Raw genomic sequence first — 14,795 nt, 5'->3', positions numbered from 1 at the left:
GAAGAGAGGTTTCCACCCTCATCACCCTACTGGAAGACACGTCGAGCGGCAGGCATCGAGAAACCGGAGTGCAGAAGACATTCTGACCTCGAAGCCTCCATCAGCGACTGTCAGCTTCTTCTTTCTACCTCGGTGGTGGGTAAGCCGGGCAGCGACGCGACAGAAAGTCAACCACGTTGGCTGTACAGACGGGGCTGGGAAGACGGAGGAATAAGGGCGGTGAGATCGATCGCGACCGGAGATAAGGGCCGCATTCGGGCTAAAAGGTGCAGCGTCTGGGGAAACTGAAGGCGCGAGAGCCGCGGTGAAGTGGAGACAGCGTCGGGGGACGGTTGAAGACCGCCAAGCGCGGGAAAACCGGCATTTTGTGGGCGGAGGACGACGACAAGAGCGGGAAGCCGCCATCTTGGATAACATAAAAATACAATAAATTGCAACGATGCCTAAACATGGGAACATTAATACCTTTGATAGTGACATCGAAGATTGGGCCATGTATGTAGAACGCATACAAAATTATTGTAAGGCAAATAAAATTCCTGATGCAGATAAAGCACTAACATTATTAAATTTAATGGGTGCGAAGACATACGGGCAATTGAAACACCTTGTATCACCAGATGAACCGGCGGATAAGACGTTCAAGGAGATTGTTACTGTCCTGAAAAATCATCTAAACCCCACGCCGCTGATGCTAGCGGAACGATTTAAATTTTACGACAGAAGGCAGCTGCAGAATGAAAGCAATGCTGAATATTTGATGGAATTACGTAAGCTAGCAAAATATTGTCAGTTTGGAACGGGACTGACAGAGGCACTACGAGATAAATTTGTGTGTGGTTTATTTAAACAGGATACACAAAAGCGACTGCTCGAGGAGAATGAGCTGACGCTTGAGAAGGCGGTCACTATGGCAGCAGCACATGAAGCCGCAGCGAGAGGCACGGCAGTAATGCAGCTACGGTCACCGGAACTCGGTACAAACAAATTGGGTTTGAGTTCTGTCAAATGTTATCGTTGTGGAAAGACAACGCACGATCAGAACCAGTGTTGGTTTAAAAACCAAGAATGCAGAACGTGTGGCAGGCTTGGCCACATAGCTAAAGTATGCCGGTCAGGAAAGAAGACCAGCAACAAAAAGTCACCGCAAGGAAAATACGCAAAGGTACACAAGGTGACAAAGAACAGTTTGACCGAACAGAAGTCAGATTCAGATGCTAGCAGTAATGAACTGGATAGCTTAAGAGTACACAACGTTGGTAAGGATGCAGATCTCCAGACAATTTGGGTCACTCTTCAGATAGCAGGAGTCCAAGTAAAAATGGAATTGGGCACTGGATCAGCATTGACGGTCATGAATAAGAAAGATTACAGAAGGTTATTCCAACATATTCCCCTACAGGATACGGAGATTATATTGAAAACATACACGGGGCAAAGAGTGTACCCCATCGGAAAAATAGAGGTAGAAGTGGTCCACAAGGGCGAAGAAAGCCAAGTAATGGACTTATATGTGCTACCTGAAGGAGGTCCACCACTACTAGGACGGGAGTGGATTAGGAAAATGAATATGGACTGGCACTCCTTGAAGGCACTAACGGTAGATTCCGGGGAAACAGATGTCAAACCTAAACGATTGTCCAGAATATTGGATGATGCTAAAGAGGTGTTCCAGCAGGGACTGGGAACACTGAGAGGAATTACGGCAAACATCAAGATTGATAACATGCACAACCAAATTTTTTTAAAGCCAGACCGGTACCCTATGCAATACGACCTACTGTTGAAGCGGAACTGGAAGCACTAGAACGTTCAGGTGTACTGTCTAAGGTAGATTGGAGTGAGTGGGCTACGCCCATTGTTCCCGTTATGAAACGTCCTGCGAGCAACAAGCCAGGAGATCCAGGGAAGGTTCGCATCTGTGGAGATTTCAAAATCACCGTTAATCCGGTGCTTCACACAGTGCAGTATCCGCTTCCACGGATTGAGGATATTTTCGCTTCATTGTCTGGCGGGAAACACTTCACCAAGATAGACCTGGCACAGGCGTACTTGCAGATGGAGGTTGAGGAAGAGTCACGCCAATACCTCACGATCAACACGCATCGAGGGTTGTACCGGTGCAATAGGCTGGTTTTTGGAGTGGCATCGGCTCCAGCAATTTGGCAGAGGGCCATGGAGCAGGTATTACAGGGAATTCCAGGCACACAATGTTACCTGGACGATATTCTGATCACAGGTGATGGTGATGAACAACATCTCACAAACTTGGAACTGGTGCTCAACAGACTGAAAGAGTATGGACTTAGAGTAAATCGGCAGAAATGTGAGTTCTTCCAGAAGCGGATCTCGTACTGTGGCCATGTCATTGACCGGGAGGGGCTTCATAAGTCTCCTGACAAGATTGAGGCAGTTGTAAAGGCTCCCGCTCCGGAGAATGTCTCTCAGTTGAGGTCGTTTCTAGGATTAATTAACTATTACCATAAATTTCTGCCAAATCTATCCACGGTACTGCACCCGTTAAACGCTCTTTTACAGAAAGGGGTACCATGGGAATGGGGCAAAAACTGTAAGAAGGCATTTCGCAAAAGCAAAGAATTGATCACCTCAGAGGAAGTGTTGGCTCACTTCAACCCGACACTGCCTATTCGGTTGGCTTGTGATGCTTCTCCATATGGAATTGGGGCAGTACTCTCACACAAGTTGCCAAATGGCACGGAAAGGCCAGTCGCGTTTGCATCCAGATCATTGACCTCCGCTGAGCGCAACTATGCGCAGATCGATAGGGAGGCTCTTAGCCTTGTATGGGGAGTGAAGAAGTTTAATCATTACCTGCATGGCCAAAAATTCACACTTCTGGCAGACCATCAACCGTTGGTATCAATTTTTAACCCTAAGAAGGGTGTTTCGGTGATGACAGCGCAGCGTCTCCAGAGATGGTCTCTTTTCCTAGGGGCACATCAATATCAAATAGAATTCAAAGGTACGAAACAGCATGGCAATGCTGATGGGCTGTCGCGCCTGCCACTACCTGAAGAAGAAGACACGATGAAAGTTGACCCTGTTGAGTTATTTCATTCGACCGTCATCGAGTGTTTACCAGTCACCAATGCAAGTATTGAAAGAGAAACCAGGAATGACCCGACACTGTCCAGAGTCTACGAGGTGACAGTGAAAGGATGGCCAACACGGGGTGATCCTCTGTTACCGGCATTTTCGGCAAGGCGAGGCCAGCTGTCCGTCTGCCATGGTACCTTGATGTACGGGACAAGAGTGATTATTCCTCCCAAGTTAAGGGAAAGAGTTTTAAACGAACTGCATGAAGGTCATCTGGGGGGAGTTAAAATGAAAAGTCTTGCTAGGGCTTATGTATGGTGGCCGGGTATTGACCAACAGATTGAGGAGTTAACGAAAAGCTGCGCTGGGTGCCAAAAAGTGCAAAATGCACCTCCGATAGCACCGCTACACCCATGGGAATCGCCTTCAGCCCCATGGCAACGCGTACACATTGACTTTGCTGGTCCATTCATGGACTCCATGTTCCTAATCGCGGTGGACGCACATTCCAAATGGCCAGAAGTCATCAAGATGAATACCGCTACTTCAGAAAAGATAATTGCGGTGTTAAGAACAATATTCGCAAGGAACGGATTGCCAGAACAGATCTGTTCGGACAATGGACCACAGTTTGTATCGGAAGAATTCCGACAATTCTTAAAGAAGAATGGAGTAAAACATTATACCTCTGCCCCATATCATCCGGCGACAAACGGGTTGGCTGAAAGATTTGTCCAGACATTCAAAAAGGCAATTAAGGCCATGAACGATGATCAGATTCCGCTGCAACACAAGGTCGACAAGTTCCTGATGTCATATCGAAACGCCGATCATGCAGTGACCAACCAAAGTCCTGCCATGATGTTTTATAACAGGAGGTTGCGGTCCAAGTTGGACTTGTTAAAACCAAATGTGCGGAGGGAAGTGGAAAACAAACAGTTTCGGCATATTAACAACAAGACCACTCGAACTTTCGACGTAGGACAACCAGTGTTGGCAAGGGGCTATGGAAACGAAAAATGGCAGTCCGGAACAATTCGGGCCAGACAAGGACCTCTGATGTACACAGTAGATATTGGTCATAATGTGATAAGGCGTCATGCGGATCAACTGGTAGAGTCGAGAGCAAGGGTCGAACCCATGGTTGTGACAGAGACAACTGTGGAAGACATTAATGAACCTGAAGCATCTAGCTCGGCAGGGAATGTACTTGATGATGATGACACCCAATACATTGGAAACCAAATAGAGGAGGCACCTCAACAACAATAATCAGAGACTACTGAGAGGCGTTATCCAAGCTGCATCAGAAAGCCTCCTGAGAGACTGAACCTTTGAACTGTTATACCTGAAGTTATATATGCATATATGTTATTATGTTATGTTAAATGGGGATATGACTGTTAAGCTAAAAAGGGAGGATTGTGGTGTATGTAACCTGTTCCACCTTAAGAGAACTTAAGCCTGTTCCACCTTAAGAGATGTACTACTTTCTCTGGCTGCTGTATACGTAATACCGGTGGTGACCACACCGGTATATAAGCACTGTGTAGTAATATTGTATTTAGTATAGTCCCTACCTCCAACCAGTAAAGACCTGTTGAATTTACTCTTGTAGCCTGTGTAGTAATTATCACTATAACACACAGACTTAACACCAACCAGTTTTCAATCCAAGTCAGTACCTTACCCCCAATCCCATGTGCTTTAACTTTGCATGCTAGTCTCTTATGCGGGACCTTATCGAAAGCCTTCTGAAAGTCCAAATACACCACATCCACTGGTTCTCCCTTATTTAGTCTATCAGTTACATCCTCAAAAGATTCCAGTAGATTAGTTGAACATGATTTACCTTTTGTAAATCCATGTTGACTTTGTCCGATCCTGTCACTGTTTTGCAAGCGCTCTGCTATTACATCTTTTATAATGGAATCTAGCATTTTCCCCACTACTGATATCAGGCTTACCGGTCTATAATTCCTCATTTTTTCTCTACCACCTTTTTTAAATAGTGGGGTTACATTAGCTACCCTCCAATCCTTGGGAACTGTTCTAGAGTCTATAGAATTTTGGAAGATGACCAGCAATGCATCTACTATTTCTAGGGCCACTTCCTTAAGTACCCTAGGGTGTAGATTATCAGGCCCTGGGGATTTATCAGCCTTCAATCCCATCAATTTCCCTAACACCATTTCCCTACAAATATTGATTTCATTCACTTCCTCCCGTTCATTAGACCCTATGTTCCCCGACATCTCTGGGAGTTTATTTGTGTCCTCCTTTGTGAAGACAGAACCAAAGTATGTATTTAATTGGTCTGCCATGTCTTTGTTCCCCATTATAAATTTCCCTGATTCTGACTGCAAGGGACCTACGCTTGACTTTACCAATCTTTTTCTCTTCACATATCTATAGAAGCTTTTACAGTCAGTTTTTATGTTACCTGAAAGCTTACTCTCATACTCTATTTTCACCCTCTTAATTAATCCCTTTGTCCTCCTTTGCTGAATCCTAAACTTCTCCCAATCCTCAGGTTTGCTGCTTTTTCTGGCCAATTTATATGTCCTCTCCTTGGATCTTATGCTATCCCTAATTTCCCTCATTAGCCAATGTTGAGTCACCTTTTTTGTTTTATTTTTATGCCAAACAGGGATGAACAAATTCTGTAGTTCATCCATGCGATCTTTGAATGTTTGCCATTGCCTATTCACCATCAACCCTTTAAGTAACATTCCCCAATCCATCCTAGCCAACTCACGCCTCATACCATCATAGTTTCCTTTAATTAAATTCAGTACCCAAGTCACTGAATCAACTACTTCACTCTCCGTCTTAATGAAGAATTCCATCATATTATGATCGCTCCTCCCCAAGGGGCCTCGCACAACAAGATTGCTAATTAATCCTTTCTCATTACATAATACCCAGTCTAAGATGGCTTGATCTCTAGTTGGTTCCTCGACATATTGGTCCAGGAAACCATCCCGTATACACTCTAGGAATTCCTCTTCCACAGTATTGTTACCAATTTGGTTAGACCAATCTATATGTAGATTAAAGTCACCCATGATAACTGCTGTGCCCTTAATACATGAATCTCTAATTTCCCATTTAATGCTATCCCCAACCTCAGCATTACTATTTGTGGGTCTGTATACAAATCCCACTAACGTTTTCTGGCCCTTGGTATTTCTCAGCTCTACCCATACAGATTCCAAATCATCAGAGCTAATATCCTTCCTTACTATTGTGTTAATCTCCTCTTTAACCAGCAATGCTACCCCACCACCTTTTCCTTTTTGCCTGTCCTTCCTGAATATTGAATACTCTTGGATATTGAATTCCCAGCCTTGGTCACCCGGCAGCCAAGTCTCCGTAATCCCAATTATATCATATCCATTTACATCTATTTGCGCAGCTAATTCATCCACCTTAATATGAATGCTCCTCACATTAAGACACAAAGCCTTCAGGCTTGTTATTTTAACACTCTTAGACCTTTTAGAATTTTTGTTTACTGTGGCCATGTTTGATTTACACCCTTGATTTCTCTGACTTCCACTTTTGCTTTTCTCCTTCCTGTCTTTTGCTTCTATCCTTGCTTCCCTTTCCTCTGTCTCCCTGCACAGGTTCCCAACCCCCTGCCATTTTAGTTTAAACCCTCCCCAACAGCACTAGCAAACACTCCCCCTAGGACATTGGTCCCGGTCCTGCCCAGGTGCAAACCATCCAGTTTGTACTGATCCCACCTCCCCCCGAACCGGTTCCAATGTCCCAGGAATTTGAATCCCTCCCCCTTGCACCATTCTTCTAGCCATGTATTCATCTGAAATATCCTTCTATTTCTACTCTGACTAGCATGTGGCACTGGTAACAATCCTGAGATTACTACCTTTGAGGTCCTATTTTTTAATTTACCTCCTAACTCCCGATATTCAGCTTTTAGGACCTCATCCCTTTTTTTACCTATATCGTTGGTAACTATATGCACCACGACAACTGGCTGTTCACCCTCCCCCTCCAGAATGCCCTGCAGCCACTCCAAGACGTCCTTGACTCTTGCACCAGGGAGGCAACATACCATCCTGGAGTCTCATTTGTGGCCGCAGAAACGCCTATCTATTTCCCTTACAATAGAATCCCCTATCACTATAGCTCTCCCGCTCCTTTTCCTCCCGTCCCGTGCAGCAGAAGCACCATGGTGCCAGGAAGTTGGTTGCTGCTGCCTTCCCCTGATAAGCCATCCTCCCCAACAATATCCAAAGCGGTATATCTGTTTGAGAGGGGGATGGCCACAGGGGACCCCTGCACTACCTGCCTGTGCATACTACTCTGCCTGGCGGTCACCCATTCCCTTCCTGCCTGTGCAGCCTTTACCTGCGGTGTGACCAAATGATTAAACGTGATATCCACAATGTCCTCAGCATCGCAAATGCTCCAGTATGTATCCATTTGCAGCTCCAGCACCCCAATGACGTCTGCCAGTAGCTGCAGCTCGATACACTTCCCGCACACATGGTCGTCAGGGGCAGAGGAAGTGTCCCTCATTTCCCACATGGTACAGGAGGAGATGCCACGGGGCTGAGCTTTGCTGCCATGACTTACCCTATAATTAATTTAAGTTAAATCAATACCACCAATTATACTACAATTAAATGATATACTCAAGGGCCCTTCCTTCCTAGCACTCCCCGCTACACAACAGAGACCTTAGAAACTATAACCACAAAATTAAGACCTTCTAAACTTTATAAACTATGAACCTTAACTGCCATACTATAGAGTAGTATAAGTACTCAACCAATCAGCTGCTTCCTCCTGCCCGCGTCACGTTTTGAATCGTGAATTGGCTCTGGAACACCGCCGCTGGTCTGCGAGATTGGTAAGCCTGTGAAAAAAAGCCCGCGAAAGTGAGGTTAAATACTCACTGACCCTCCGCTCTCACCGCACCCGACAATGGCCTCTGTAAAAAAGCCCACGAAAGTGAGTTTAAATGCGCACGGAACCTTCACTCTCACTGCTCCTGAAACTGGCCTGTGACAAAGAGCCCGCGAAAGTGAGTTTAAATACTTACTGAACCTCCGCTCACCGCTCACTTATAGGATGTTGGTGTGAGAAATGGAAGAAGTAAGACTGGGACTTGTAAGGACATTGGGATATGTACCCTGACAAGAATTTGAATCAAGGGCACCAGACAAATCCTTGACTCTCCACCTTAACTCCTGCCGTTTACTACTCAGTCTATGTCGAGGAGTTAATGATGCCAGAATTTAACTCACCAAACTACCTAACATCAGCCAGCTCAGAGTGTATTAGCATTTACACTACTAACCTCCAAATAGGATCCACATGAGCTACTGAGTGAATGGATTAACCCTTTCTATCCAATGATCAAAGAGGAAGTCAGACAGTAAACTCATGAACTAAAAATTGGCTTTGGGGTCCACTCTACATAATAGGACCCCGAACTACGTTCATTTAGGAGGCTACTACTGAAACAGACCACTGGGGGGGGTCCGGAGCTGAGGGACCATTTGGACAGGAGTAGGCCATTTAGCCCCTCGAGCCTGTTCTGCCATTCAATTAGATCATGGCTAATCTGTATCTTAACTCCATTTACCCGCCTTGGTACCGTAACGCTTAATAACCTGGTCACACAAAAAAAAATTCAATCTCAGTTTTGAACCTTTCAATTGACCTAGTGTCAGCAGATTTTTGGGGAGAGAGTACCAGATTTCCACTACCCTCTGTGTGAAGAAGTGCTGTCTGACATCACCCTGAATGGCCTAGCTCTAATTTTCAGGTTATGCCCCCTTGTTCTGGACACTCCCACCAGAGGAAATAATTTATCTATTGTGTATAAAATTCTTTAATCATCTTAAACAACTCAATTAGTTCACCCTTTCATTTTCTATATTCAAGAGAATAAAAGTCTATGCAACCTGTCCTCATAATTTAACCCTTTTAACCCCAGTATCGTTCTACTGAAACTTCACCACTCTCTGGGGTACAAGAAGCTCATTCCAGATGAAACAAAGCAGTCACATAGCCAACATTCCATTCAGTGTCATCAGGATCTTCCTCCATTGCCTTCTCAAAACAATCCTTTGCCTCTTCATAGTATTAACCAGCAGAAGTCAACAGTAACCAATCCTTCTCCCCGTATACTTCAGTTATCTGTGTTGTATACCGAGAGCCATCAGTAAATCATTTACAAATCATCTCCAGCTTGTCGAGGTAGGACTGGGCCTCTGTCAGTTGCCCCATGTGATAACATACCCAGGCATAGTTACCATAGGTGATGATGCTTCTTCTTTCAAATTCCTGTTCATGATTCTCTCTCAGAATCTTTTCAGCTTCCTTTAAGTTTTGAATTGCCTCTTCACAGTTGCCTTGCAGACAGTTTACATAAGAACATAAGAAATAGTAGCAGGGTTAGACCTTTAGGCCCCTCGAGCCTGCTCCGCCATTCAATAAGATCATGGCTGATCTTCTACCTCAACTCCACTTTCCTGCACGATCCCCATATCTCTTGTTTCCCTTAATATCCAAAAATCTATCAATCTCTGTCCTGAATATACTCAACGACTGAGCCTCCACAGCCCTCTGGGGTAGAGAATTCCAAAGATTCACCACCCTCTGAGTGAAGAAATTTCTCCTCATCTCAGTCCTAAATGGCCGACCCCTTATTCTGAGACTGTGACCCCTGGTTCTAGACTCCCCGGCCAGGGAAACATCCTCCCTGCATCTACCCTGTCAAGCCCTGTAAGAATTTAATATGTTTCAATGACATCACCTTTCATTCTTCTGAAATCTAGAGAATATAGGCCTAGTCTACTCAATCTCTCCTCGTAGGACAGTCCCCCAATCCCAGGAAACAGTCTGGTGAACCTTCATTACACTCCCTCTATGGCAAGGATATCCTTCCTTATGTAAGGAGACCAAAACTACACAATACTCCAGGTGTGGTCTCCCCAGGGCCCTATATAATTTCAGTAAGATGTCTTTACTCATACTCAAATGCTCTTGTAATAAAGGGGAGAGAGGCTGCGATGGGGAGGGGGGAGAGCAGCCGTGATAGGGATGGGCTACAATGGGGAGGGGGGAGGGAAGAGAGGCAGCGTCAGGGAGGGGGGAGAGAGGCCGTGATGGGGAGGGGGGAGACATGCTGTGAGGTGAAGAGAGGGAGTGAGGCCACAATGGGAAGGGTGGGCGGTTATCGGGAGATTGAAGGCCAAATGCTTCCTTGTTATGTCCTGGCCCACAAGGAATACTGAGAAAGACACTTGCCTTTTGGATCCAACAGCTGCCCCTTTCCTTCCACTGCCCGGTTTCCCGACCCCTGGGAAACCCGCTCACCAGCAGTGAATTTTAAATCAGGCTCTCAGTTGAACTGTGGGAGCCCAATTTAAATAAGTTAATGAAGTGTCCCGGCTCTCCACAGCGGGACACTCGGTCGCCCTGAGATCTGCCACCATATATAAGATGGAGGGTGTGTACGCCACATGTTCGGGACAAGTTGTGATGGAATAAGCCATATTCCAAGAGAAACACCATCATATGAACAGATTTCTGATTTTATTAATACATGATATAGTGGGTTTAAAAATCTAAAGCCTCGGCAACACAGGCTGTGTCAATGCAGACTTCTGAGATGGGATGGTTTGATAACACAAAAGTTGTAAAACATCATACAAGCTTTGAAATGGGAATTAGTTAAATATACTAAAACAATGGCCCTATTGAAATAGCAGTTTGGCGCTTCCAGAAGGTCTGGAGTTTGGGAGAAACACAATGGAATGACCCAAGTAAAGTGTTAAAAACTAACACGTTGAACAGAAACACAGAAACATTAAAAGAGGCATGTGCCTTTGAAAAAATGACATCAAGTAAAAGAAACACCCGCTGGTCAAATAGTTTTTATGTTAAGCTTGAAATATGGAGTCCCAAAGTCTGTTGTACAACCAACTGAAGTAAATAGGAAAACAATCAAGTACCCTGGTTGAAGTGTTTTTAATTTACATGTAGTAAATATGATACCAACAGAACACTTTGAAGATATGGCTTCAATAGATGACACCAAGCAATTACATGTTTTTTGTATTGAACTTGGAACACCATGGAGACACAACGTCTGCTAATAACCAGTTAAGCCAATATTAAGAATTGAATGGAAAACCTTCGATAAGAATGACATCAAATAAATACGACTGTCATATTGTTTTTATGATAAGTTTTTGAAACACCTAAACACAGAGACAGGATTCTAAAAGTTAACGGCTAAATTGACAATAAGATCAGAAAGAGTCAACAGAGGATGACTTAGAGATAATTAGCTTACATCAGCAGAAAACTTCAAAGAATATACCACTAAAAAAGAGTATAAAAGATAGGATTTTCAAATGGAAAGTCAGAAGTTTCTGGGAAGGGGCAAGCAATTCTCGGCTTCAGAACCACTCTATAAGCCTAAAACTCTGAGTCTCGGGTAATCAAGGTATTTGATTTTGGTGGATATTCTGGATGAGAATTAAAAATAAGAAATGTAAAAATGTATGAAGTTAAGATTTGAGAATAAGGATCTCTGAGGATAAGAAATGCAAGCTATTTGTTTTTGAACTGTTAATGTTGCAACTGACTCAACAACTGTTAACGGTATGTCAACTCTTAAATAAATCTATATATTTTTAGAATTGTCTCAAGTAGTATTTCTGTATCAATCTCGCAAACTCAATTTCTGTACACTCTTTTGTAAGGAGTTGCAGAATTCTGGGGGGTATTCTGAACCCTCATAATATCCAAAAGGTTACAGTCCAGTTAAACTTATTAAAAGTGCTATCCGGAGGATGGTAACATCTTCATGATGTTCCTTTCCTTTAGGGAGAGATAGTCTGAACCATTAGACCCAATTAAGCGTCTTATACAATTCAGCTATCTTTAACTTTAGTTGAAGGTGAACATCTGGGGAATACGCCTGATCTGGGGTAGCCCGAAAAGGGCAAGGACTAGTAATTATCCATACAACGTTCACCGTATTTAAGTCTTTAACGTCCCTCCTACCCTCTCCTGCCCCCTCGTGGAGGCGGTGGGTTAATAGCGAGGCCCATGCATCTCTCTCCCCTCCACAAGCCGGTCAGGTTACTGCTGAGTGGGGCACCAGCAGTGGCGGGGGCAGGGTTGAGTGGGGGTTAGAGTTCACAGAGTGGGGGAGGTGGGGGTTAGAGGTCACAGAGCGAGGGAGGTAGGGGTTAGATGTCACGGACCAGGGAGGGGGCTATTGTTGAGGTCAGCGTGTGGGGGATGGGGTGCTGTTGTGGCACTAAGTTTAAGAGGCGCAAATTTCATGGCACTTCTTAGGCAGCACAGGCTTGCCTATGGAGACTGACTTTCACATTGAGCCCAAATAAAGAGTATTGGACCCAAATGATAATAGGCGGGAGGTCACAGCAGATAATAACAGTCTTCGTGTGGGTGGCTAATCAGTTGGGCCACTGAATAACGCAAAATCTGTTTTTGTTTGCCGATCCTCTGGGATGTTTAATTTTCAGGACAGGTTTCCTGACAATGAAACTGCAGGAAATGAAGTTCTCGCACCTGTGCAGTTCCAGTTTAATGCCATGATGGCATATTCAGTGTCTTCCAAGCCGCGCAGGCATCCTGTCATTTTCAAAGTTTAAAAAAACATAAGCAGCGTAAAGATGGCGACTGTGTGGTTGTTCGGGAAAGAGTAACGGTGAAAAGCAGATTGAGCCCGACCTGTGAGTGACGTGACAGCGAGGCCTCCGATTCACTCCACCCCCAGCACATCCAGAATCAGTCAGTGAGACGCGAGGATGTGCTGCTGCATGGCCGGCTGACAGCTCGGTATGGGTGTGGGTGTGGGGAGGATAAGCTGAGGGGCTCTGTGTGGAGAGGGTGCTCTCTGGTGACAGGGGGCGGATGTCTGTGCGGGGACACCCGGGAGAATCCGGAGGGTGGGTCGCTGTGTGTCCTGTTCCACCCCTCCCGGAGCCTGGTATTGGTGTCAGCTGTGGTTCAGTGGGTAGCACCCTCGCCTCTTGTGGGTTCAAATCCCACTCCAGAGACGGGAGCACAAAATCTAGGCTGACACTCCAGTGCAGTACTGAGGGAGTGCTGCACTGTTGGAGGTGCCGTCTTTCAGATGAGACGTTAAACCGAGGCCACGTCTGCTCTCTCAGGTGGACGTAAAAGATCCCACGGCACTATTTCGAAGAAGAGTAGGGGAGTTTTCCCCGGTGTCCTGGCCAATATTTATCCCTCAACAAATATCACTAAAACAGATTTTCTGTAATTATCATATTGTTGTTTGTGGGAGCTTCTTGTGCGCAAATTGGGTGCCACGTTACCTACAGTGCAACAGTGACTACACTTCAAAAAGTACTTCAATGGCTGTAAAGTGCTTTGTGATGTCCTCTGGTCATGGAAGTCTTTCTTACTTTCTTTTGATTCAGGGTGTGTGTGTGCATGGGGGGATGATTCAGGGTGGGTGGCCGCGATTTCACCTACTGAGGTAGGCTCAGAGCGGCTGAGGTAGGTGACAGGAAACGACCCCACTCACGGCTCCATCCCGCTATGTGAGAAGAATTCTCCATTGATTGGGCTTGTTAAGCCCGCCCTGCAAGATTCCCAGCCAATTAAAAGGAAGTGAGTCTGATGAAATAATTTCATGATGCGTCATCAGCCGGTTTTCTTAAAGGGGCTGTGGCGACACGCCACCACTGGACATAATCCGCTCACGGCGGCACAGACAGTCTAAGCAGAAGCCCCCAGCCGGGGGCCCTTTCCTCCAGCAACTTGTTTCCCGCAGGGACAGGCTGCCGGGAGCACTTCCTGTCTGGGAAGTATTTAAGTGGATGTGCGGGCTTTTCTAGTTCCTGTTTGCCATGTGGTCAGAACAAAGCAGTTGTGTTTTCAATAGCTCTGTCTCGGCTCCCACGTTTGCCGCGGTATCTCAACACTGGTGACCCCGACGCTCAGGACGAATCCTAAGCTAGCATGGCGGATACAAACGTAGTCACGGTTAAATTACCTGACTTTTGGGAGAACCTCGCCGAAGCCTGGTTCGTTCAAGCTGAGTCCAGATTCCGGCTGAAAGGCATTACAGTCGACGCCACGAAGTACGACTACCTCGTCGCCTCGCTCACCTACGCTACAGTCCCCAAGGTTTGGGCAGCGCTGCAGAATCCACCAACGGAGGGCAAGTACGAGCATCTGAAGGCTGCGCTACTTAAAAAATTTCAAACGTCCTCTTACCAGCGCCACTGCCAACTCCTGGACCTCCCCGGCCTTGGTGACGCTTCACCATCAGACCTGCTTTCCCACATGCTGTCCCTCTCCGACGACAAAAATCCCGGCGCCCTTTTTCGCACGCTTTTCATTCGGCAGCTCCCCGCCAGCATCCGCCCGCTCCTTGTGGAGTCTGACTCCACGGACCTGAATGAGATAGCCGAAAAGGCCGACCAGCTGCTCTCTGCACAGGCCGCTCGCGACGTCGCGCCCGACCTCACGGCAACGACCACGCGGTCTTCCCAGGCCGCTAGGCCCGACCGCCCTACCACTCCGGGTCACTGCTACTACCACACCCGTTTTGGCACTAGGGCTCAACGCTGCATGCCACCGTGTTCCTTCAAACCCCCCCCCCCCGCACCGGCCCCCGCGATGGCCGTGGGGCAGAAGGAGCCCCTACTGTACGTCACTGACGACAGAACCAACCGCCGATT

The 14,795-nt window shown here is 46.1% G+C and overlaps 1 pseudogene; it reads right to left on the bottom strand.

Annotated features, from left to right (window-relative positions):
- Positions 1 to 12,718, bottom strand: part of LOC147081505 (antiviral innate immune response effector IFIT1 pseudogene) — a 40,948-nt pseudogene extending 28,230 nt beyond the window's left edge.
- Positions 12,719 to 14,795: the final 2,077 nt, after the last annotated feature.

The sequence above is a fragment of the Somniosus microcephalus genome, unplaced genomic scaffold (assembly GCF_052327205.1).
Source record: "Somniosus microcephalus isolate GS21.2 unplaced genomic scaffold, FLI_Smic_1.0 scaffold548, whole genome shotgun sequence".
NCBI lineage: Eukaryota > Metazoa > Chordata > Chondrichthyes > Squaliformes > Somniosidae > Somniosus > Somniosus microcephalus.
The sequence above is the reverse complement of the archived record's forward strand: the minus strand, read 5'-3'. Positions and strand labels throughout refer to the sequence as shown.